This window comes from Pristiophorus japonicus, chromosome 8 (genome assembly GCF_044704955.1).
Source record: "Pristiophorus japonicus isolate sPriJap1 chromosome 8, sPriJap1.hap1, whole genome shotgun sequence".
Classification (NCBI taxonomy): Eukaryota; Metazoa; Chordata; class Chondrichthyes; family Pristiophoridae; genus Pristiophorus; species Pristiophorus japonicus.
In genome coordinates, this window is record NC_091984.1 from 51,159,591 (window position 1) to 51,185,655 (window position 26,065).

The window sequence follows — 26,065 nt, forward strand, 5'->3', positions numbered from 1 at the left end:
CCACAAAATAGGTGGGCCTCTCCTCTCGGAGGTGCGTCGTTCTAGCGGATATCGGAAACTTGGGCCCTTTAAATCTATGCCCTGCTGGTTGTTGACCCCTCTGCTAAGGGAAATATCATCCCTCCTCACAGCTGTAATTGTTTCTTTAATTAATGCACCGACAAGAACAAGAAACCTTATTGGGTTTCAAGAAGGAACTAGATGGGTTCTTTTCAACAGATTCAGTCTTATTAGAAATGTACCATAGGAATACTGTGGCTAGGTGGGCTCGATGGACCAATGGTCTTCTCTTGCCTGAAACTGGTATTATGTTACCATGGACAGACAGATTACGGGAGTAAATCTCCTAATAAGAAGTACTTTTTGAAGCAGAGGGTTGTGAGTTTATAGGAACAAAAAAAACAAGACAGAAAACAACACATGTCTAGCAGTAGCATATATATCAAAGATCGATAGATTTTTTCGAAGGATCCACGCCTGCGGCAAGTAAGGCTCATGCCATACGACAAAAGCCTCGCCTAGTAACATTTATCCTTGTATATACTTAAGTGAGATTACAGATTAAGATATGTGGAACAGGCTGTCTTCAATCACGCTTAATACTTTGTTGATTAATTGAGTTGGACAAATATCTTGTTGTGAATTAAATTGAAAAATAAAGAGAATTAGTTAGAGATAAAATGATTTATGAAACACTGTGGTTCTGTACTCCCGAGAGCATGCGAATGACATCTGCAGAATGCACCTTGTCAGGGTTGAATAATCTAGATGATAAATGTTCAATTGATTTGATGGAGTTTTGCTCAATTACTTTTGGAGATAAGGTTCAAGTTTCTGTGGAAATTAAATAAATTTGGGGGAAGAGACGGAATGTGCACAGTCTTTTGGAAGAAATGTCTGAATGAGCTATTCTGGTTCCATACTTCCCTACATTCTTACAAATGGAGCTCAGCTGACACCCACTCAAAAATAATAATGCTGCAATTAGCAACAAATGAAAAAAAAGATAGGGCTGCTGAGAAATCTCACAGAGGTCGTTCAATTTGTAAAACATACCCGGAAAAGGGCAAAGCTCTATAATTTTACACTTGTCAGCATAAGAAGCAGCGAAAATAGAAATATTTGTAGAAAGTATTTGCCTACAGCTTGATATTAATTATCATTTTACTGGGCAGGGTTCCACATTTATTTGCACATATCATTCCCTGGGATAAAGTTTGGACTGACTATACATTCCTAAGTGAAGGCCGCTGTGTATCCATCTTTTAACAAGGTGCTTAAGAGCGACTAAAATGAATCCAAAGGCAAGTGATGTTGACAGTAGGAAATGGAGCACTTTTCTACTTCAAGCTCCTAATGACAGCATCAAGTACTTTCAGATCAGGTAAAGTAAAGAAAGACTTGCTTTTATATAGTGCAGTTTATGACTTCAGGACATCCCAAACCGCTTTACAACCAAATCAAGTAATTTTTGAAGTGTAGTAGTAATGTAAAAACGCAGCAGCCAATTTGCTCACAGCAAGGTACCACAAACAGCAATGTGATAATGACCAGATAATCTGTTTTTAGGTGTTGGTTGAGGGATATATGTTGGCCTGGACATAAGGGAAAACTTGCCTGCTTTTACATCCACCTGAGAGGGCAGACAGGACCTCAGTTTAATGTCTTATCCGAAAGACGGCACCTCCGACAGTGCTGCACTCCACGCAGACTGGATTATGGGCTCAAGTCTCTGCAGTGAGACTTGAACGCACAACTTTCTGTCTCAGATTCAAGAGTGCTACACTAACAGCCACGGCTGACACAGGTATAGCATGATACAATGAAAAGTAAAGCTTTGGCCCAAAAATGTACCTCAGAAAAACAATCCTTACTAATCGATTTCCATTTTGCACACCGGTCATTCTGTGGCCTCTCTGTGTTAAGACTACTAATTTCCTGCAAATTAGAACAGTTGTGTGCTGCAGACACATGGGTTGGAGCTCCCCGGATTCATTTCATACAAAACCCTATTAGACAGCAGAGAGAGGATCCTTTCATCCTATTAGTCTGAAATGGATTTGAAGCTAGGTCCCAAAGGTCAGTGTCCGATCACATGACATGTTTACCGTATAAATGTTGGGTCCCCTGTAGTTGATTAAATTTGATCTTGGGTTTGTGCCACCAGCTGTTGTACTTTCCTCCATCATATAATCTCCTTTCGGTTTTTGGTGGGACCCTTGTCGGTTTTCCCTGCACTATATTTCAGGTATTTTACCAGTTAGTTCAAGAGAAGTTAATGGTGAAGTGTATAAAGCAGCATGTGATCGGAAGAATCTGCTTCTGAAGGCCAGTCGCGTGTTTATACAGTCACAGTCTTCACTGTCACTGAGGGTGAAATTTCTTCTTTTTGTCTCCCTTGTGCAGGTGCCATTTCAAAAAACTCGGAATTTGAGGGGGGGCAAAACAGGAGCCTGATGTTGGCCAATTGCTGGCCAAATCCAGCCTCTGTTTACCAGTATAACATAAGAACATAAGAAATAGGAACAGGAGTAGGCCATACGGCCCCTCGAGCCTGCTCCGCCATTCAATAAAATCATGGCTGATCTGATCATGGACTCAGCTCTGCCGCCCTGCCTGGTCCCCATAAGCCCTTATCCCCTTATCGTTTAAGAAACTGTCTATTTCTGTCTTCAATTTATTCAATGTCCCAGCTTCCACAGCTCTCTGAGGCAGCGAATTCCACAGATTCACAACCCTCAGAGGAAATTTCTCCTCATCTCAGTTTTAAATGGGCGGTCCCTTATTCTAAGATCGTGCCCTCTAGTTCTAGTCTCACCCATCAGCGGAAACATCCTTTCTGTATCCACCTTGTCAAGTCCCCTCATAATCTTATACGTTTCGATAAGATCACCTCTCATTCTTCTAAATTCCAATGAGTAGAGGCCCAACCTACTCAACTTTTCCTCATAAGTCAACCTCCTCATCTCCGGAATCAACCTAGTGAACCTTCTCTGAACTGCCTCCAATGCAAGTATATCCTTTCGTAAATATGGAAACCAAAATTGCACGCAATATTCCAGGTGCGGCCTCACCAATACCCTGTACAGCTGTAGAAAGACTTCCCTGCTTTTATACTCCATCCCCTTTGCAATAAAGGCCAAGATGCCATTGGCCTTCCTGATCATTTGCTGTACCTGCATACTATCCTTTTGCGTTTCATGCACAAGTACCCCCAGGTCCCGCTGTACTGCAGCACTTTGCAATCTTTCTCCATTTAAATAATAACTTGCTCTTTGATTTTTTTTTTGCCAAAGTGCATGACCTCGCACTTTCCAACATTATACTCCATCTGCCAAATTTTTGCCAACTCACTCAACCTGTCTATGTCCTTTTGCAGATTTTTTGTGTCCTCCTCACACATTGCTTTTCCTCCCATCTTTGTATCGTCAGCAAACTTGGCTACGTTACACTCAGTCCCTTCTTCCAAGTCGTTAATATAGATTATAAATAGTTGGGGTCCCAGCACTGATCCCTGCGGCACCCCACTAGTTACTGGTTGTCAACCAGAGAATGAACCATTTATCCCGACTCTGTTTTCTGTTTGTTAGCCAATCTTCTATCCATGCTAATATATTAGCCCCAACCCCGTGTTTCAAAAGAGTGCAGGAAAAGTGATTTCACCCTCTCTTGCACAAAGCATGCAGTGTGAACCAATTAGCTGCTGGCAGGCAGCTTGACCTTGCACTACAGCAGGAGGTAATGCAACATTTTTGCTGACTGAAAACAATTTAATATTAAGTTTTGAAAATAACTAGCCTGTTTCTAATAGTTGTTTAGTCCAATTAACAGCAGGCAATACGCAACAACAAAAAAGCATTATCTGCACAAGGAGCACAGCCAGTGTCTATGTTCTGCCCCAGTCACTTACTCAGAAGCCATTTTCTCCTGCAGAATAAAAACAAGGTTGATTCTACACTTGGTTGAAGCACAGAATACCAGGTGTAATTATAATGTCAATTTTCCAGCAAAGCAAAAGCGACAATCTAACTCTGGCACCAGAGGCCTTCTCACACAAAGTTGTGCGAAAGATAAATCCAGTGTGAAATTAAACAGTGTTTATAAAGTGCTCACACAATCCATTGGAACTTCTGCGAATTTTATAAAGTTAAGCGGAGTTTCTTTTAATGTTTTGAGAGTGTGGATGCTTCAAGCACATTCTCAAAGCATACAAAGATTACTGGTGAGGGTAGGGTTGCCAAGTCTGGTTGGAGGTATTCATGCAAGTATGATCATTTGACACTCAGCCACGTGCCAACGGATCACGTGATGTCTGACCACGTGATGTCCAATCACATGCCACCTGCAAATGTTGTTGCATTTACCTTGTAACGGTTGGCCGCCCTGTAGTTGAGTATCTTTGCTCATGGCTTTGTGCCAGCAGCTGTTGTGCAAGAAGTTCTGAGAAGCGGCAGGCCACCCGTGAGTAGGTGAAGAGGGGAAAGCGAAGGCGGGGAAGAGGGGAACTAAATGTGGGGAAGGGATTCGCAGCGAGGAAACCAGTGGTGGGAGGACTTTTGATTTCATCAGTAGCTAATAGTAACTCACTGAAATTTCACCACTAACTAAAACTAATACTGGTAACACTTGGATTCCCCTCATAACTAACAGTAATGAAAATGTCTGAAGATTGCCTTTAAATCAACTTTGACAATGCTGCTTGGAAGCGGCTGTGGAATTGCATTTCACTGCAGAATCATGAGGTCTCGGGAAAATGGCAACTCATAATAAGCAAATAATGGAAAGTGCTAAATTTAATCTGAAATGGATGACATTTTATTCAGTAGAACTGTGAGATACTTTGAGTAACTAACCCTTTGCACACTGTGCTCACCTCTGAAACTTTTAGAAAAAGAATTAACATGGCAAGTCTGTGCTCTAAGACACACAATTAGAACAAGTAGAAAATGCAGGCTGGAACTTCACCAATGTGTGGTGGTGGTGTAGAAGTATCAGCCTTAGCTTACTCCCGCACAAGCTCTGGCATTCAGCTCAAGAGCAACACTGCCAGAGGCCTTGTGAGCTTCTCGACAACCCAGACAATGCTGTAAAGTGAAAAAATATCTAAACCTTTGAATTAAAAAGGCAGCTGTATTATAATTGAAGGAGTTCTTTGTTATTTTGGAGTGTAGTTACAAAAACGTTATATTTGGGTGTGCAGTTTCAAGATTCCCTCATACACCATACAACGAGATATCAGAGAAGCAGAGGAAGTTCCCTCAAAAAATGTGTTTTACAACTTGGTTGGATTTTTAAAAAGTAGATTTCTCTCCAGAGGCAGTGTTCTTAAAATATTTGCTACAAGCTCCCCATAGCAGAATTTCAATCTTACCCAGCCAGCCTGGTTCTGCTTAGATTTGCTCCGTTCCATGTAAATTTCTGAAGCTGTAGAGTCTTGAAGGTCCACCATATATATATTCAGTTCAGCAGCAGCCCTGGCTGGTTTACAATACTATATGGGTGCTCTGTTTTTTAAACTCAGACTCTGGAGCCCAATATCTGCTAACATCTAGTTTGCCATGTCTGTTACTAAATCGGCCTTCCTTAACCTAGCAGCAGAATCAAAGTGGGTTTTTCCATGGGTCTACAAAGGAATTTTGTAGTGCAAACACAGGCAGGTTACTGATAGTCATCGACTGGAATCTGCATTAAATGAGTGGCTGTATAAAGGCAGCTTTAAATCCAAATATCCCAACAAAAGAATGCCCCGTCTACAACTATCACCAGTGACTACACTTGACTACATAGCAACAGACACTATAATGTTATCAGATATCAATAATCCATGGTTTTCCTTCTTTTCTAAAACGGCAATCCTTTCTGTCTGTAAACTTGTAATGTTTGTAGCTCCACACTGTGGATGTGGACGTATTGTGTACTGCAACTGCATAGTTAATAATAAATAGAACCAGGCAGATTTCCGGAGGCTTCCGAGAGAGCTGCCTGCCATGTTAGGAGCTGTGTATGCTGTGCTCTGTGAATAGATCACATTTGGCGATGAGATGGGATTTTTCGGATGATTTAAAGCTTAAATTTTGTTGGGGAAGGATTCAACCAGCCGATAGAGAGACTTTGGAAGTTTCTGTCTTTGGAAAAAGCTACAAAAATCCGAGGTAAAATACAGCGCACTGTGTGAACAGCTAGAGATTAAAAATGGCAGGTGTAATCGGATATTTGGGGGAATATAGACATGACCGGGAACGTTTTAAAGCGTATGTGGATCGGCTAGAAATGTATTTCACTGCAAATAACAAAATCGAAGTTCCAGACAATGCAGTCCAGAACCGGGCTGTGTTAGAATGTAAGAAAGCGATCTTCTTATCGGAGGCGGGTCCGGCATTGTATGAAACCCTTGTAAATCTGCTTGTGCCTGACGAGCCAAAGGACACAACGCTTAAAGAGATTTTAACGAAGCTGGAGCAGCACTATAACCCAAAACCATTAGAAATTGCTGAAAGCTATCGTTTTGGGATTCGGAATAAAAAGACTGATGAAGTATCAGTGATTACATCGCAGCATTAAAAAAGCTATCTATGCACTGTAATTTTGGAAACTTTCAAAACCGAGCATTACGGGATCGTTTTGTTTGTGGGGTGAAAAATGATGTGATCAGAAGGAAATTATTGACAACAAATGACTTGACTTTTGAGATTGCTTGTCAGACAGTGAGGTTGATGGGCATGGCTGAACAATATTCCCGAGAATTAAATAATAATTACAGTCGTCAGTCAATCGAGGTAAATCACCTGAAGGTTCAAGGTAAAAGACGGTGGGGGCCCAAAGTCTCAGAAAGTGGAAATTCTAACAGAGTGTCGAAGTCGTGCTATAGGTGTCTGGAACAACACATTGCTCAAAGTTGTTCATACGTGAAGGCAGAGTGTTTCTTCTGCAGAAAGACTGGGCATCTTGCGTAGGCATGCCGACTGAAGGGTAAACCAGCTTTTAAAGCTATGAGTCCAGCGTTCAAAGCTATGAGTAGAAATCCCAAGAGACTACATAGCATAGCACATGGGATTGGGGTAGTGTGCTGACGTGGATTGAGAACTGGTTGTCAGACAGGAAGCAAAGAGTAGGAGTAAATGGGGACTTTTCAGAATGGCAGGCAGTGACTAGTGGGGTACCGCAAGGTTCTGTGCTGGGGCCCCAGCTGTTTACACTGTACATTAATGATTTAGACGAGGGGATTAAATGTAGTATCTCCAAATTTGCGGATGACACTAAGTTGGGTGGCAGTGTGAGCTGCGAGGAGGATGCTATGAGGCTGCAGAGCGACTTGGATAGGTTAGGTGAGTGGGCAAATGCATGGCAGATGAAATATAATGTGGATAAATGTGAGGTTATCCACTTTGGTGGTAAAAACAGAGAGACAGACTATTATCTGAATGGTGACAGATTAGGAAAAGGGGAGGTGCAAAGAGACCTCGGTGTCATGGTACATCAGTCATTGAAGGTTGGCATGCAGGTACAGCAGGCGGTTAAGAAAGCAAATGGCATGTTGGCCTTCATAGCGAGGGGATTTGAGTACAGGGGCAGGGAGGTGTTGCTACAATTGTACAGGGCCTTGATGAGGCCACACCTGGAGTATTGTGTACAGTTTTGGTCTCCTAACCTGAGGAAGGACATTCTTGCTATTGAGGGAGTGCAGCGAAGGTTCACCAGACTGATTCCCGGGATGGTGGGACTGACCTATCAAGAAAGACTGGATCAACTGGGCTTGTATTCACTGGAGTTCAGAAGAATGAGAGGGGACCTCATAGAAACGTTTAAAATTCTGACGGGGTTAGACAGGTTAGATGCAGGAAGAATGTTCCCAATGTTGGGGAAGTCCAGAACCAGGGGACACAGTCTAAGGATAAGGGGGAAGCCATTTAGGACCGAGATGAGGAGGAATTTCTTCACCCAGAGAGTGGTGAACCTGTGGAATTCTCTACCACAGAAAGTTGTTGAGGCCAATTCACTAAATATATTCAAAAAGGAGTTAGATGAAGTCCTTACTACTAGGGGAATCAAGGGGTATGGTGAGAAAGCAGGAATGGGGTACTGAAGTTGCATGTTCATCCATGAACTCATTCAATGGCGGTGCAGGCTAAAAGGGCTGAATGGCCTACTCCTGCACCTATTTTATATGTTTCTATGTTTCTAAGAACAACAACAGGACGAGGAGATGTTAGAGTTACACGTCATCAGGAGCACGAGGTTAACGGACAGCGATTTGGAAAGTATCAAAATCCAAATAGATGTTGCGGGATTCAAGATACCAATGAAATTGACACGGGTGCATCCGGAGTCGCTGTACCTCGACAAATTGCTTGATTTCCAACTGGAGAAATCCAAGATAGAGTTGCAAGGCTACTCGGGAGAGAAAATTCCTGTGGTAGATCGTATCACCGTACCGGTGAAATATAAAGATCAATTTCAGAACTTGCCTCTAATAGTAATGAAAGGAGACAAGTCTGCTTTACTAGGAAGAAATTGGTTGAGCTCACTGAAGCTGGATTGAAGTAAGATTGTGTGTGTGGAAGCGAGATTTTCATCAATGGATAAGGTTATCAAGAAGTATCCGAAGGTAATCTGCGAAACGGGCAGTCTGATCCAAGGCTTCAAGGCGAATGTCAGGATAGAGAAGGACGCTAGATCAGTTTACTACAAGCCACGTTCCGTACCATATGCACTCAAGGAAAAAGTTGAGCAAGAACTCAAAAGACTAGAGACTGAGAACATTATTTGTAAGATAGATCGATGTAATTGGGCTACACCCATTGTTGTTGTACCTAAGTCCGATAGTAAGGTAGATTGTGTGGTGATTATAAAGTAACCGTAAACCAGGTTCTAGAGGGTAATGTCCCCAATACATTGCCGAATATAGAAGATTTGTTCACATCACTGACAGGTGGTCAGATCTTCTCAAAACTGGATCTTACGAATGCCTACTTACAACTTGAACTAGATGAGGAGTTCCAAGTCATGTTTGACTATAAATACTCATCTAGGCCTATATCAATTTAATAGGCTACCGTTTGGAGTGTCTTCCGCCCCTGCCATATTCCAAGGGGTGATGAACCAGATTTTGCAAGGTATTGAAGGGGTAGTATGTTATTTGGATGACATACTAATTTCAGCACCAAAAAAGGCAAATTCATAATAACATATTGAATGAAGTCCTCAAACGGCTAGAGAAGCACAGAGTACGAGTGTCTGCTCGTAAGTGTGAGTTATTTAAAAACTCAGTGGAGTACTTAGGGTACAGAGTAGGCAAAGATGGTTTACATCCAACCATGGAAAAATTGGATGCAATTAGAAATGCATCCACTCCCAGGAATATCACTGAACTTCGTTCATTCTTGGGTCTTTTGAACTATTATGGGAAGTTCCTACCAAATTTGGCTACAATATTACATCCACTGAATGAACTTTTGAAAAAACAGGTCCATTGAAAGTGGTCAAAAGAATGCGATACAGCATTCAAGGAGTGTAAAAGCAAATTGGTAAAGAGCACCATGTTAGTTCACTATGACATATCTAAGGAGATTAAGCTAGCATATGATGCCTCTCCGTATGGAGTCGGAGCAGTAATCTCTCATGTATTAAGTAGTGGGGAGGAGAGACCAATTGCTTTTGCTTCATGCACTCTCAATGCCAGTGAGTGTAATTATGCGCAAATTGAAAGGGAAGCTTTGGCATTAATTTTTGGGGTCAAGAAATTTCACAAATACTTGTATGGTCATAAGTTTACCATCGTTAGGGACCATAAGCCCCTAACAGCAATCCTCAATCCAAAGTCCCCAGTTCCAACATTAGCTGCAGCCCGAATGCAGAGATGGGCTTTGATTTTGTCAGCATATACATATGATATTGAATACAGACTATCTGCTGATCACAGTAATGCTGATGCAATGTCTAGACTGCCTTCCCCATCACAAGTTACACCCAATAGGGAAGAAGTGTTTTATTTTTCATACATTGATGAACTGCCAGTCACAGCTGAAGAGATTGGTAGAGCAACCAAACGTGACCCAGTGATGTCAAAGGTGTATGACTATATTGCAAATGGATGGCCAAACCAGATAACAGACAAAGATACACATCCATTCTTCATTCGTAGGAATGAATTATCAGTCGATAAAGATTGTATCATGTGGGGTGCAAGAGTGGTTATACCAAATAAATTCAGGTCCAAATTATTAGCGAGACCTCCATGATCACCACCTGGGAATGTGCTTGATCAAGAGTTTTGCACGCAGTTATTTATGGTGGCCAGGTGTTGATAAAGATATACAGTACATCGTGAGTCAGTGTACAACATGTCAATCGGTAAGCAAGCAACCACCACCAGTACCAGTACAGCATGGAAATGGCCTCCCGGGGTGTGGCAAAGGCTACATATCGATTTTGCTGAATTAGAAGGACAACAATTGTTCATTGTGATTGATAGCCATTCGAAGTGGGTTGAGGTGTTTCCAATATGGAAAATAACAATAAAACATTGGACATTTTACAAAAATTTTCTTCATTTGACCTCCCTGAAGATATTGTTTCGGATAATGGACCACAATTTCGTTAAGAATTTGCACAATTCACGAGCAAAAATGGTGTGAAACATACCCAGGTTCCACCATACCATCCTGCTTTGAATGGTGCAGCAGAGCGCACTGTACAAATTGTAAAACGTGCCCTCATAAAACAAATATTAGATCCAAATCCAAGGAAATGACAGTTGTCATTGGATCACAAATTGGCTAATTTTTTTTGATTACATATCGAAATACTCCTCATACAACTACTGGTAGAACACCAGCAGAGTTGTTTCTCAAACGACAGCCACGAACCAGATTCTCGTTGTTAAAGCCAAATTTGGCACAGTCCGTAGAAGAGACACAATTAAGACAGAAAGAGAATCATGATAAAGGTAGAGTAAAAGAGAGAAGTGTGAAATTAAACCAGAAGGTGAGAGTGAAGAACCATCGCCATAAATGGTTAAAGCGGTTACCAGGAAGAGTGGTGAAGATATGTGGTTCTCGCACATATTTGGTAAAGATGTTTGATAATGGACAGGTTAGGTTTGTTCATATTGATTATATTTTACATAGACATGGAAAGAGTTGAAGGTGGGAATGATTCAATTATTTCTGACTCAGATAGTTTTGATACACCAATAGCAAATCCTAAATCCAATGTACTGGAAACAAATCCAGGAGAGAATCAGAATGAAAGTCTGAGTCTGAGTCCGAGTCAGGAAAATAAAGAGCCTGAAGTTAGAGTGAGTTCAAATGAAAATCAAGGAAATTCTGTGGAGGAAAACGTTCCTCAGGATGAGCCTCAAATGAGTTTAGATTCGACACCATGTTTGGAAGGTTCTGTTAGAGAGTGAAGGTATCCTCTTCGAAACAGAAAACAAGTGGTAAAGTTAAATTTGTAAATATGGAAAAAAAAAGTTTATATCCTGTGTTATGTATAAACATGAAAGTTATATATGATGTTTGTTATGATGGCTTCTTCATTAAGGAGTGAGAAGTGTAATGTCTGTAAACTTGTAATGTTTGTAGTTCCACACTGTGGATGTGGATATATTGTGTACTGCAACTGTATAGTTAAAACAAACAGAACCAGGCAGATTCCGGAGGCTTCCGAGAGAGCTACCTGCCATGTTAGAAGCTCTGTGTGCTGTGCTCTGTGAATATATCACACTGTCTAAGCATAAAGGCTTTGCCATAATCTTGAACCTATTGTCATTATGATAATGAGGGAGACACGAGATGGCACTAGGACTGGAAAATCCCAGATGTCAACTTTTCTGTTTTTCTGCTTTGGCGAAGTTAAAAAGTGAAGCAACTCAACCAATTACAAGGAAGAAAGGCATCTTCATCCCCCTCCCACAAATTGTTACTCTGCTACCTCCAATCCTTTATGTTCTGTTGCAGCTCTCTACTCTCCAGTATCTCAACTGTACAGAGGAGGTCTAGGTTATTCCTTTTTAATGGGGAAGGCAACTCTAAAGAGTGGCGGTGCGTGCTTTGATGACTCACTTGGGGCGGTAAGCAACTTGGGGTGGAAGGGGAGACCGCCGAAAAAATCCCCGAGGTGAATTTGGATGGTGGCGGCCATTGGACTTCTACGTGGCGGCCGCTCGATTGTGCCGCATGGCCGCCGCAAAACGGCGGTAATGGGCCTTACTCGGACCCTGAATTTCAGCCACTGCATTTATATAGCACCTTTCACGACCTCGGGACATCCTCACTGTTGTAATGTAGGAGATGAGCGATGGTACAAATAATCCCCAATCTGGAGAGGAAAAAAATTGCCAAGCGCTCCCTGTTCTAATCACTATTCAATGATGCTCCCGCCAAAGTCTACATTTGTCTCAGTGGTAGCAATTTTACCTCTCTGAGTCAGATGGCTATGAGTTCAAGCTCCACTCGAGGACTTAAGCACATCATTTGGGTTAACATGTAATCAGTGCTGAGGGAATTGCTGCTTTCTCAGCGTTGTGGCCTTTGAATTAGTTGTTAAGCCAAAGCCCCTCTCTACCCGCTCAAGAGCATATAAAAAAACTTGAAGTATTTGAAGAGAAGGGGAGTTCTCCCGGTGTCCTGGCCAAAATTTGTCCCTCAAACAACACCACTGAAAACTGCTTAACTGGTCATTGCTATCATTGTTGCTTGTAGGACCTTGCTGTGTTGAGATTCACTTCCGTGCCTGCCTAAAAAACAATGACCACATTTCAAAGCAATTTTTTTTTATTCGTTCCTGGGATGTGGACATTGCTGGCAAGGCCAGCGTTTATTGCCCATCCCTAATTGCCCTTGCGCAGGTGGCAGTAAGCCATTTTCTTGAACCGCTGCAGTCCGTGTGGTAAAGGTCCTCCCACAGTGCTGTTAGGGAGGGAGTGCCAGGATTTTGACCCAGCGGCGATGAAGGAACGCCGATATATTTCCAAGTCAGGATGGTGTGTAACTTGGAGGGAAACTTGTTCTCGTGCGCCTGCTGCCCTTGTCTTTCTAGGTGGTAGAGTTCGCAGGTTTTGAAGGTGCTATCTCCCTTTGCATTATCAAAAACCTCCTCAAAGCTCATCTCTTCATCCTGGTCTTCAGTCTGCCACCCTAATTCTCTTTTTTTTTTCTTTTTATCCCTGTTGTTCAGCATCCAATTTTTTCGCTCAATAATATAAAGGAATTGGAGATGTCAGCCTGCATGTGAGGATTGTTATAGAAATGCAAGTTGTTCTCGTAATTTAAAAATTGCAGAACCCACGGACTCATTCAAGTGGCATTGCATTCAATTATCGCCGGAGACTCTGCGAGACTGAATTCACAACCATTAGAATCGGCCAAAAAAGAAAAAAAAAACAGTATTGAAAAGTTTTAAGCTATTCCTTGAGCTAAAGGGTGTTATTTGACTTTATCAAACATTGGTCTATTTGCACAGTTCAAGAAAGTACGAATGTTCCCACCCTGTCTTCCCTTTTTAAAAAAAAGCAAAAACTAATTATCGAAAGGGTACAACAGCAAATGACTTGACTTTGTATCTATTTTCCTGAGCTTTGCCAGACACAGAGCATTAAAAGAATGTTGTACAGACACATAGAATGTTACGTACAAAAACACTCCGCTTTCCATTCACAGGCTGGCCTTAAACAGGCTTTTTCTATTCATGGCACGAAGCTTCATTTGCAAATTAAACAAGCAGCTTTACTGTGGAGCAAATGACACTGACAAAACATATCATTTGCTCATCTTACTCAACATTCAAATGTCTTGAATTTCCTTACAAATCTGCAGACCAATCTGGGATCCTAGTCAAGGCTTCATTTTCTAGAGGAGAGGTGTAAGGGAGTGCAATTGCAATCAACTCATCATTACCTCCAAAGACAGACATTATGGGGGTAATTTTAAATGATAGAAATGGGCAGGTTTGGGTCAGGTGGCGTGTTAGTGTTAAAAATGTTAATCCCAACCAGAATCCGCCTCCAAACCGCCCATTTCAATATTATAATAAGGATGGAAACCTCTGATTTAAACTCCATTTTGAATTTAACAGTGGCTGCGTGAAACTCGCCAACTAAAGTAAGGCGAGGACTGTTGGATCCAGGAGGTAAATCCCTTTACACTTAACCTCCTGGATCCGGCGTCTAATCCTAATCCATCCCCTGCTATTGACCCCCCCCCATGGTCTTCTCTAGCCCCCACAATGTCGTCTGCCTACCTCCCGCTCCTCTTCCTTCCCCCACCGCCCCCACTCCTCCTGCACCTCCCTCCCCCGGTCCACCTACCCTCCCCACCCCACCCCCGCTCCTCCAGGCCCACCCCATGCTCCACCTGGCCCCATGCCTCCCCAATCCTACTGGCTCCTCGTGCTCCACCTAGCTGCCACCCCCCCCGCTCCTCCTGCTCCACCTAGCTGCTCTCCCTCCGCTCTTCCTGCTCCACCTAGCTGCCCCCCCCACTCTTCCTGCACCCCCCCACCACTGCTCCACCTAGCTGCCCCCCCGCTTCTCCTGTTCCACCTAGCTGCCCCCCCACTCCTCCTGCACACCCCCACAACTGCTCTACCTAGCTGCCCCCCCCCCACTCCTCCTGCACCCCCCCACCACTGCTCCACCTAGCTGCCCCCCCCGCTCCTCCTGTTCCACCTAGCTGCCCCCCCACTCCTCCTGCCCCCCCCCCACAACTGCTCCACCTAGCTGCCCCCCCACTCCTCCTGCACCCCCCCCCACAACTGCTCCACCTAGCTGCCCCCCCGCTCCTCCTGCTCCACCTAGCTGCCCCCCCACTCCTCCTGCACCCCCCCACCACTGCTCCACCTAGCTGCCCCCCGCTCCTCCTGTTCCACCTAGCTGCCCCCCCACTCCTCCTGCACCCCCCCCACAACTGCTCCACCTAGCTGCCCCCCCGCTCCTCCTGCTCCACCTAGCTGCCCCCCCACTCCTCCTGCACCCCCCCCACAACTGCTCCACCTAGCTGCCCCCCCCACTCCTCCTGCACCCCCCCACCACTGCTCCACCTAGCTGCCCCCCGCTCCTCCTGTTCCACCTAGCTGCCCCCCACTCCTCCTGCACCCCCCCCACAACTGCTCCACCTAGCTGCCCCCCCCGCTCCTCCTGCTACACCTAGCTGCCCCCCCACTCCTCCTGCACCCCCCCACCACTGCTCCACCGAGCTGCCCCCCCCGCTCCTCCTGCTCCACCTAGCTGCCCCCCCCCACTCCTCCTGCACCCCCCCCACCACTGCTCCACCTAGCTGCCCCCCCGCTCCTCCCCCTCCCACCGCTCCACCTAGCCCCCCCCCAAACCCCGCTCCACCTAGCCCCCACCCCAAAGTCCCACTCCAGCTAGCCTCCCCCCCCGGAAATCCCGCTCCACCTAACCGCCTCGCACCACCTGGCCTCCCCCCCAAATCCCGCTCCACCTAGTCCCCCTGCTCCACCTGGCCCCGCACCTCTCACCGCCTCTCACTACCCTCCAGGCCCCTCGCTCCTCCTGGCCTATCGTGCTAAACCTAGCCCCTGTTGCGCCACCATTTCACCTTTGAAACTGACCGCAACCTCAGGATTTAGAGCATGCGCAGTAATAGTGAAGTTGCGCTGTGGACAACCAACCACTCCCACCCCGCATCAGTTTCTAACTAAACCCACTGTGCATGTCCCGATCTTTATTTGGCTCCTTGTAAAAATCATTTTTAAATGATAGAAAGCACGAATAATCAATTTCCTAGTTCTCAGAGAATTTTGCAATGTGATTGGCTGCTTACACAGCTTGTTGACGTCACATTGGACTCCCACTAAACTATGCTGATCTGAACTTCTCACCACAGAGATCACGAGATCTTTGTGGCAAGTTTGCTTTGGGGCGAGCGGCAAAAACCTTTACTATGCTGCACAACGCAAGTTTTTCTTTTGTTTACAGGATGTGGGCATTGCTAACAAGGCCAATATTTATTGCCCATCCCCAATTGCCCTCGAGTGGCTTGCTAGGCCATTTCAGAGGGCAGTTAACAATAAACCACATTGCTGTGGGTCTGGAGTCACATATGAACATAAGAAATAGGAGCAGGAATAGGCCACCTGGCCCCTCAAGCCTGCTTCGCCATTCAATCAGACTTGGCTGATCTGATCATGGACTCAGCTCCATTTCCCTGCCCGCTCCCCAAAACCCTTTATTCCCGTATTGCTCAAAAATCTGTCGATCTCCGCCTTAAATATATTCAATGACCCAGCCTCCACAGCTCTCTGGGGCAGAGAATATCATAGATTCGCAACCCTCAGAGATGAAATTCCTCATCTCACTTTTAAATGGGCGGCCATTATTCTATGTTCCCTAGTTTTAGTTTCTCCTATGAGTGGAAATATGTTTTCTGCATCCACCTTGTTGAGCCCCCTCAATAAGATCACCTCTCATTCTTCTGAACTCCAATGTGTATCGGCCCAACCTACTCAACCCATCTCCGGAATCAACCTGGTGAACCTTCTCTAAACAGCCTCCAATGCAAATATATCCTTCCTTAAATACGGAGACCAAAACTGTACGCAGTAGTCCAGGTGTGGCCTTACCAATAGCCTGTACAGTTGTAGCAGGACTTCTCTGCTTTTATACTCTATCCTCCTTGCAATAAAGACCAACATTGCATTTGCCTTCCTGATTACCTGCTGTACCTACATACTAACTTTTTGTGTTTCATGCACAAGGCACCCCAGGTCCCTCTGTACTGCTGCACTTTGCAATTTTTCACCATTTAAATTATAATTTTCTTTTCTATTATTTCTGCCAAAGTGGATATCCTCACAGTTTCCCACATTATACTCCATCTGCCAAAATTTTGCCCACTCACTTTGTTATTTGCAGATTTTTTGTGTCCTCCTCATAATTTGCTTTCCCACCCATCTTTGTATCATCAGCAAACTTGGCTACATTACACTCGGTCCCTTCAACCAAATCATTAATATAGATTGTAATTGGTTGAGGACCCAGCACCGATCCCTGCGGCACCCCACTAGTCACTGTGTGCCAACTGGAAAATGACCCATTTATCCCGACTCTCTATTTTCTGTTAGTTAGCCAATCCTCTATCCATGCTAATATATTACCCCCAACCCCGCGAGCTTTTATCTTGTGCAGTAACCTTTTATGTGGCACCTTATCGAATGCCTTCTTGAAATCCAAATATACCACATCCACTCTGCTCGTTACATCCCCAAAGAACTCCAGCAAATTTGTCAAATATGATTTCCCTTTCATAAAACCATGCTGACTCTGTTTGATTGAATCATGCTTTTCCAAATGTCCCGCTACTGCTTAATTAATAATGGACTCCAGCATTTTCCCCAATGACAGATGTTAGACTAACTGGTCTATAGTTTCCTACTTTTTGTCTGCCTCCTTTTTTAAATATAGGCCAGAACAGGCAAGGACGGCAGATTTCCTTCCTTGAACCAGATGGGATTTTACAACAATCTGGTAGTTTCCTGGTCACCATTACTGATACTAGTCTTTTATTCCAGATTTATTTAATGAACCAAATTTAAATTCCCTAGCTGTCGTGGTGGGATTTGAACTCATGTCTCCAGATCATTAGTCCAGGCCTCTGAATTACTAGTCCAGTAACATTAACTACACAGCTACTGTTCCCAATTCTGGGCCACAGTTCTTTTAAGATTACAGTCTCCAAATACTCATACAAATTAAGAGAGTATAAAAGGCAGTGCCGTCAAAAATGGCCCATAAGCAGGCTTCAAAACTGCTAGTAATATTATGCAAGCAAATTGCCTCCTACTCCAACTAGGAGGTCAAAAAAACAATGATTGTTTAAATAGTATTCGAAGTATTCCTCAACTGTAAGGTCAACCAATCCATGACTGGACTGGAGATGATAACATGTTGTGCAAGGAACATAGGCACCGAATCATTTACTGTGTGATCAGCTGAAGGAGAATGATGTCCTATGGGTCAGTATGGTGAATGTTAGGTTACTTACCTGTAGATATGGTCCCTTCATTTGTTGGGAAAATAATCTAAGTTTAAAATCTCATCCATTTAACCCTAGTAGCCCTCCATTTGGTAAAAAATGCAGTGAAGTAGGTGTACTTCAGTGATACTACACCACAAAAACACCTCACAATAGCTATGCCTCCTAGGTTTCACATCAGTGTGTTAGTCAGTTTTTTTTTTATAACAGGAGGGCAGACCCGATTTGAAGTTCTTATAGTTTTCCATTTATCCATTTTAAATGACCAAAAAAAACTAGGATGGCTGCCAATTAGGCCCACTGACCTTCGCACCTTGGGCTGGATTTTCGGGTTTCTCCATTTTTGGGCAAAAACATAAGCGATACGTGAAAATTACCGTTTTTGTTGCGTTACCGATTTAAGGCCTAACTTTTGGCACTTGGGGTCTGCGCCGGGGCACAGCACAAAGGGAGGCGTTGCACTATTATTCGGGGTGCAAAAAGGCGATCCTCGCTAACTTTAGTGCAGGGCCGGGAGCACTGCGAGAGAGGCCTTGGGACAGGGGGAAACAAATTCAAAAAACATTACCAAGACCCTTACCTAACAAAACGTTGCCAAAAAAAAAAACTTTAACCTACTTTTTTTTCAGGTTTTCAAACTTACCGCTGCTGTGGGTCTGGGGTCACATATAGGCCAGACCAGGCAAGGATGGCAGATTCCCTTCCCTGAAGGACAGTGGTGAACCAGATGGGATTTTACAACAATCTTGTAGTTTCCTGGTCAATATTACTGATACTAGTCTTTTATTCCAGATTTATTTAATTAACTCAATTTAAATTCCCCAGCTGCCGTGGTGGGATTTGAACTCATGTCTCCAGATTATTAATCCAGGCCTCTGAATTACTAGTCCAGTAACACTACCATTATGCTACTGTTCCCAGTTCTGGGCCTAGGTTTTACTTGGCGGTCTTCGGGGCACGGCATACGGTTCGGGTGAGTGCCGAAACTTGGATGGGAACGTTATCCGAGTTGTTCCACCACCGGCACAGCTTCCAAGCACTGCCGCAAAAAAGGAACCGAGGATCACGACCGGGCTTTCGCTGCGAAGGGTCAAAACGTGGTGAAAACCCGGTCGCAAACAACCTGAAAATTTAGCCACAGGAGTGCTAACTCCTAAAATTTATCCCGGCAAGAAAATTCAACTTTGGATGCAAAAAGAATTACCCTAGAGATTTCATGATATAAAACTTTTCATATTACTTGCCCAGTTACTTTCTTCTTAAAGCAAATATGTGTGCTAAATTGAGCCCCTCTTCTTTTGCCTACCAAGTATAACTGACTGTACAGTTAACTGAAGATGCTGGAAATATTCAGCACGTCTGTCAGCGCCTGCAACTTAAGACAGGTTAATGTCTTGTATGGAGACTCTTCATTGGAACTTGTTTCTTGCTTCATGTTTCCAACATTTGCAATTTTTTATCTGGGTAATGCTACATAGGCAAGGCAAAAAGGAGCTATGGGAAATCTGAGAGGCAAGGGAACGATACATATTAGACAGAGGAGGACATCCAATGGTTTACTTTTTGTAGCTGTGACAGAACACCAATGGCTGACTTGTTGACTTTACACATTTTGGCAAAACCACTCCAAGTAAATGCAGTAATGTTCTCCTTGGCACTATGTTGATAATTGAGAGAGTGTTACAACAGGAGATCACCTTAGAAAGGTAGTCTGGCATAGGAAATAAGGATTTGCTGGCTACAGTGGTTATGTCTACAACACTTTCCTAACAACATAAAGAAAACAGAATACATAGGAACTTCCCCACTAGCATGAATTTTCTCCATCTCCAAACCACTGCTACTTTTTATGTTGTGATCGCTGTAGTCAGTCTCGGTAGTATGAGTCAACAATATGTCTTGGAAACTTCCAGATGCAAGAGGCCAGTAGAACAGGTTGGTTCTTGCGGCATGAATTGGTGTCTGCCTAAATGATTTTAAAAAACGTGCCTGGGAAAGACTTGCTTGCTACAGCCCAGTACAATTTCTCCCTGTCCATTCTCTGTGCTCTTCTAGCCACAAGGGTCAAGTTGATGAGACCACAGGGAGCACCCTTGTGCTTTTCACTATAATATATAACATTAACAAAAAGTATATTTGTGAAACTTTGAGTGTCTGCTAGTTCCTAATGAAAGGGATGAAAATTACAACCCATCCTTCCAAATGAACTTGGACCAAGACTCATCCAGCGAGATTAGGCATTATGAAAGGACCCAAATCTACTGAACTCCAGACAACCAAAATGCTGTATGTTACGCAGATCTCCTAGCCCTGAAAGTAATCCTCTGTTTGTATTTGCTCTCATATTTGCTGTGCCAGTAATGATGCTGTGTTGGACTGAACTTAAATGTCAATGCAACTCCCTCACTGGTAGATCTAAGATTAAATACTAGGATTGTAACCCACAAAAGTGCTATGTGGGATAACTGCAGACATTAAACCATTCCTCCGCTCAATTTTCAGTGTGCCTTGGCACAGTTAAATGAAACAGTTTGTCAGATTACAGGACCTTAGAACCCATCCCTGAAGTGAATGATATCACACCAGTACACTGCTCTCCCAACCAGAGCCCTTTTTACTTTAGAAGATGTCAACATTTTTTCATAAGGCTCATGAAACCAGATAGTCTGGCTGAAGAGGCCACTTGGGTGGATCTGGGGTTATTGAAACATGCTCCATGGACTCATTCCTGAGCTGGGCCCACTTCTCAGAGGTCAGAGGCATTTAAAGAAATCTTTACTCTTCAACTGACTGGCTCGTGCAAAGATTTATTTTCGTTTTGATCAATTTTGTGCCCTCTTGGTATGAAAAACAGCATTCCTACCAACGTCAGCACAATCACTCCTATTTCAGGTATCGCCAGCAATGGATGCAGAGTAAAGTCTCCTCTGGAAATCTCAAACACTTTTTCTTCAGTTCACGAATAAAAAGCTTTCTTTAAGATCATTCTTAATAAAACATTTAGATTTGTGCTCCTTTGATTTCTCGCTCTGGTTCTGTCCCATGCCATTTTCCAGCACTATGCTCATAATCTAGAGGCTTGACTTAGTTTCCTCACACAAGTATAGCGATATCAGTACTGCCGCTCCCATTGCTGCTCTCATACTGTTTCACACACAAACCTTTACACTTCATCTAAACAGCTAGTGTAAAGATTTTCTTTTATGTTTTGATCAATTTTGTGCTCACCAATATGCCCTGTCAGGGCTGGGACAACTTCTATAGCATTCCCCGTGTCAGCACAAGTACTCCAATTTCAGGTACAGCAAGGAACGATACTCGGCACTGGTCCAGCACAAGGGAAAGATTTTCTCTGCTATTTATAGAAAAATTGTAAACATACATGCTTACAATTTCACTACAGTTAAACATGGGAAACCTTCTCCAATACACTTAATCCTAACCCCAAAGTAGTACCCTGTACATCATCAGTGACATTCCACTTTCCATACCAATCACCTCCTGACTTTTCTGACTGAGATTGACAATTTAGTGACAATTATGGATAGTCTCAATGCTGAGGATTTTCTCCATTTAATAGCTGGTTCAAACTGCTCCAAAGCCATTTCACCTATCTTAGCTAAATTCAGGCCAAATCCTCAGGAGATGTGTTAGCCAAAATCCACCAACAAGGTCCCCTCATTTTTTGATTAGGGAGAATGTGTTGCAACGTAATTCAGATCAGAGTAAACCTGTACTTAGCCATATACTATACAAAAAAACACAATATTCATGAATCTCTAAACTCTAAAGTTTGGGAGCTTTTCATTGAAACATTATTTTCAAAATCTGTCAAAGGATTAATATTACTAAATTATAAAGGTACAAGAGATCAACAACTCTGGCTGGAGAGTCTAGGACTAAGGGGCATAGTCTCAGGATAAGGGGTCAGCCATTTAAAACTGAGACAAGGAGGAATTTCTTCACTCAGAGGGTTGTGAATCTTTGGAATTCTCTACCCCAGAGGGCTGTGGATGCTCAGTCTTTGAGTATATTCAAGGCTAAGATCGATAGATTTTTGAACTCTAGGAAAATCAAGGGATATGGGGAATCAGGCAGGAAAGTGGAGTTGAGATCGAAGATCAGCCATGATCTTATTGAATGGCCTACTGCTGCTCCTAATTCTTATGTTCTTGCATTCAAAATGAAAATCTGATTTTTTTAATGAATTATTTATAAATCAATGACTCACAGCTTAAATGTTAATACATTTTAATAAATATTTACTGTGTTACAGATAGAACAGTGCAAATCTGTTCAACACTAATGCCTCTCGCTATGTCTACTGTAAACGGATATTAAAGGACAGATCTATTAACCCTTGCATTACAACAGTCGCTTGTAACCAAGGGAGGAAAGCGATTTCCTACCCCCACCCCGCCCCCCCGCCAAACACTTGAAAGTCTAGCTCCTGACAAACTCAAATCGCAGTTAGAACTAAATGATAATCTGTTATTGTTGATGTTGGCTTCTTGTGCCCCTATTACAGCCCAAAGATTAAGAAAAATAGACACATTCCCACTCCAAACTGCCACAAGCGTAGGGCTCCAGTGCTGAAATAGGTATTTGTGTTTGCTGGTACTGTATGTTCATGTAAACTTGGAAGGAGCAGGATAGATTTAGAGAAATCCAAACTTATTCCTGCCATCCTTTGTAGTCAAGGTGAATGGAAGGAAAATAACAGCCATCCAGTTGCTGACAAATGGCAAGACTGGGAAGGACTTTATACTTCAACTATCCATCCCAGATAGAATCCCATGCATTTCCATCATGATACTTAAAGGGAATGTATTGATTCTAATTCCACAAAAAAAGTTAATTTTGTTATTCCCAAAAGGACTTTGATAAAGGTACCACATAATAGACTAATGATAAATTCAGAACATGAAGAATCAGGTGACACGTAGCAGAATAGATAGCTAGCTGGTTGAAAGACAGAAAGCAGAGAGTAGGGGTAAAGGGTAGCTATTCAGATGGTGGGAAGTGAGGTCCCACAAGGATTAGTTCACAATTTATATTAATGATTTAGATTTTGGAATCAAAAATACAATTTCCAATATTGCGGACACACCAAATTGGGGGTGGGTGGGGGATAGTCAACACTGAGGAGGACTGCAACAAATTATAAGAAGACATTAATACACTTGCAGAATGGGCATATAATTGGCAAATGAATTTCAGCACAGGTAAGTGTGAGGTATTACATTTTGGTAAGAAAAATAAGGAAGTCACATATTACTTGGAAAATAAGAATCTAAATGGGGTAGAGCTGCAATGGGATCTGGAAGTTAAAAAACACGTATTAAAAGTAGCGATGCAGGTTATTAAGGCCATAACAACAAGCTCTAAAGTTTATTTCTAGAGGGATAGAAAAGAAAGTTAGAGAAGTTATACTGAACTTGTATCCAACGTTGGTTAGACCACACTTGGAGTACTGTGTACAATTCTGGTCGCCATATTATAAAAAAGATATAGAAGCACTGGAGAAGGTGTAAAAAAGATTTACAAGGATGACACCAGAAATGTGAGGTTATGCCGATCAGGAAAGGATGAACAAGCTGGGTTTCTTTTCACTTGAATAGAGATGGCTGAGGGGTGACCTAATAGAGGTCTTTAAAATTATGAAGGGTTTTGATAGAGTAGACACAGAGTGTTTCCACTTGTTGGTCATTAATATGAGATAGTCATCAAGAAATAAAATAGGGAATTCAAAAGAAACTTTACACAGAGAGGTGAGATTATGGAACCTAGATACCACAAGGTTTAGTTGAGGCAAATGGTATAGATGCATTTAAGGGACAGTTAGATAAGCATACGAGGAGGAAGGGAATAGAGGGTTATGCTGATAGACTTAGATGAGGAAAGATGGGAGGAGGCTCAAGTGGAGCACAAACGCCGGCATGGACTGATTAGGCAGAATGGCCTGTTTCTGTGCTGTATATTCAATGTAATTCTATGGACCTTTTCACAAAATATAGATAAATTACCAATCCAGCCCATTTATATGTAATGGATGTTCTGCTGAACAGTTCTGATCTCAGAAAGCATTTGCCAATGAGTCCACTTCAAAGGTAATTCATTGTCTGAATGATAATGCAAGTATCAATATTATTTGTTAACACATTTTAGAATGTTCCAACATTAGTTGTAGACATGAAGCTTGGAAAGCTAAGAACTAGCATCTACCTGACCACAAACAAAATCTGACAACCAATTTAGCAACTCATTTCAATGATCTGCCAACATTATGCAAACACTAGGACCACATTTTCTATTCAGAAACTTGAATGACTAGTTAGGAAAATCAATCTACAAAACCTTCTGGCAATCAATTAGGATGACAATCCCTAAAGCTTTGCCCTGAGGACTAAAAGTTGCAGGTTTACCTTCCGTCTACAACCAGCATTGGGGTGAATTACGTGGTCAGGTCGGCAGTAGCACCTATGTTGATTAAGCGGGTTAGGGAGTATAATTGCGTGAGCAGATGATAAGCCTGTTTCATACCCTCGAAAGCCATTCGATGAATAGATTGTTTTAAGCTGCAGGTTTTGGTTGTGGCCCAGTTTTTAATATTTACACATTTCTCTTGCAGGCTTGATTTTTCATTTGCGGCTTCTGCAGATAAGCATCTGCTGGGTAGAGAACTCTGCTTGCTGATTTTGGAGGAGGACCCGAAGAGGCATCAGAGCGAGGTTGGTACCTGACATGGTCTTGTCGTACCTACCCGTATCAAACTACGGGGGCTCCACTGCAAATAGTCCTGAAGTAGCCACTTCCGACATGGTGCTCTGCAGTTCTGTTAGCTGCTCAAACATCACTGCATAGATGCAATACTGAACTCCTCCATAGTCGCCCCCACACTTGACCGGATGTCCAGATACCTGGCACAAATTCAAACTACTCCATTACATGCTGGTGCTCAGATATGAGACTTTGTTGGAAAGCCCTGTGAGATCCCAATCCCTGGGCTATGCCCCTAAAAGGAGACTTCAGCTGGCTAACTGAGCAGCATGTTTTTCTCCTTGACTGCTACCTGCACCTGTTCCTCCTCATTTGTGGTCTATAAATCACCCCAAGGCTTCTTCTTGCAACTCACTAAGTGAACCCACAGAGCAGATGCATTTGTGCTGCTGTTCACTACTGTCTGAGAGAATGTATCAGGGTGATGTGAGGTGATACGAGAGCTTGCCCTCTAGGGTTTCCTTTCTCATGATCATTTGTAGGATCAAATATCTCTTCAACTGTAACTTACATAGTGTGTTATGTTGCAGTGAATTGTATATCAGTGTATCAATGAATAGGGGAGAGAACAACAAACAATTATGTTGCTAGGCCACAACTTGTGGAGGCCTCCAAACTAATCCTTCTTCACTCCCTCGATTTCCTCAAGCCCAGAACATGGAAGTCTTTCTCATGGCGAGCCGATGAACAGTAGTTGCATGGGCCCTCTCCAATGCACTCTTGTTCCCAGTTATTAAACAAGGCTCTTTTGGTGGTAAATAGATATAAAACATAAATATGCTGGAATCTGGAAGTGCAGAACTAATCCACAGGCTACAAGCCATCTTGTGTGAATTGTCCAGCTTGTGCTGGAAAGTGAGGTTGGTGATCCTAATTTGCAAGAAAGCATATTCCTATCTTGACAACAAAGTGATCCGTACAGCAAAATGTGCTTGTTTGTGCATGTGTCAACCATTGAGAACCTCAGAGCTGCATCCTCAAAAGAAGCAATCTTGCGCCTGTCCCTTCTTGATGCCATCCAGAACTGCTAGCATTGAGGCTTTCAATTCAGATATGTGTGCAACTCTGCTTTAAATGTGAGGAGCAACCCGTTCGAGAATATTTTGTAGGGCTGAAGTAGTTGACAAAACATTGGATATTAACCTGACACCTTTTATTCAATGGGAAATTGGATTTTTAAAATGTTTACATAATATTCAGAATTTGTCGACCAAAACTTTTGTTTCTTATTTTGGTCTTTAAATAGAACACTCTCTTTGTTTTGTGGTTTGTTAAGCATTTTGCTCGTGGCA

The 26,065-nt window shown here is 42.9% G+C and overlaps 1 protein-coding gene and 1 long non-coding RNA gene across 3 annotated transcripts in view; one reads left to right on the forward strand and one right to left on the reverse strand.

Annotated features, from left to right (window-relative positions):
* Positions 1-26,065, reverse strand: part of slc6a9 (solute carrier family 6 member 9) — a 295,904-nt gene that overhangs the window by 206,288 nt on the left and 63,551 nt on the right. The window lies entirely within an intron of this gene.
* The window catches only part of LOC139268522 (uncharacterized), a 295,271-nt gene that overhangs the window by 10,361 nt on the left and 258,845 nt on the right, over positions 1-26,065 (forward strand). The window contains exon 2 of the long non-coding RNA XR_011594048.1: positions 24,625-24,724. This is a non-coding gene — a long non-coding RNA (uncharacterized lncRNA). The remainder of the gene's footprint in view (positions 1-24,624; positions 24,725-26,065) is intronic.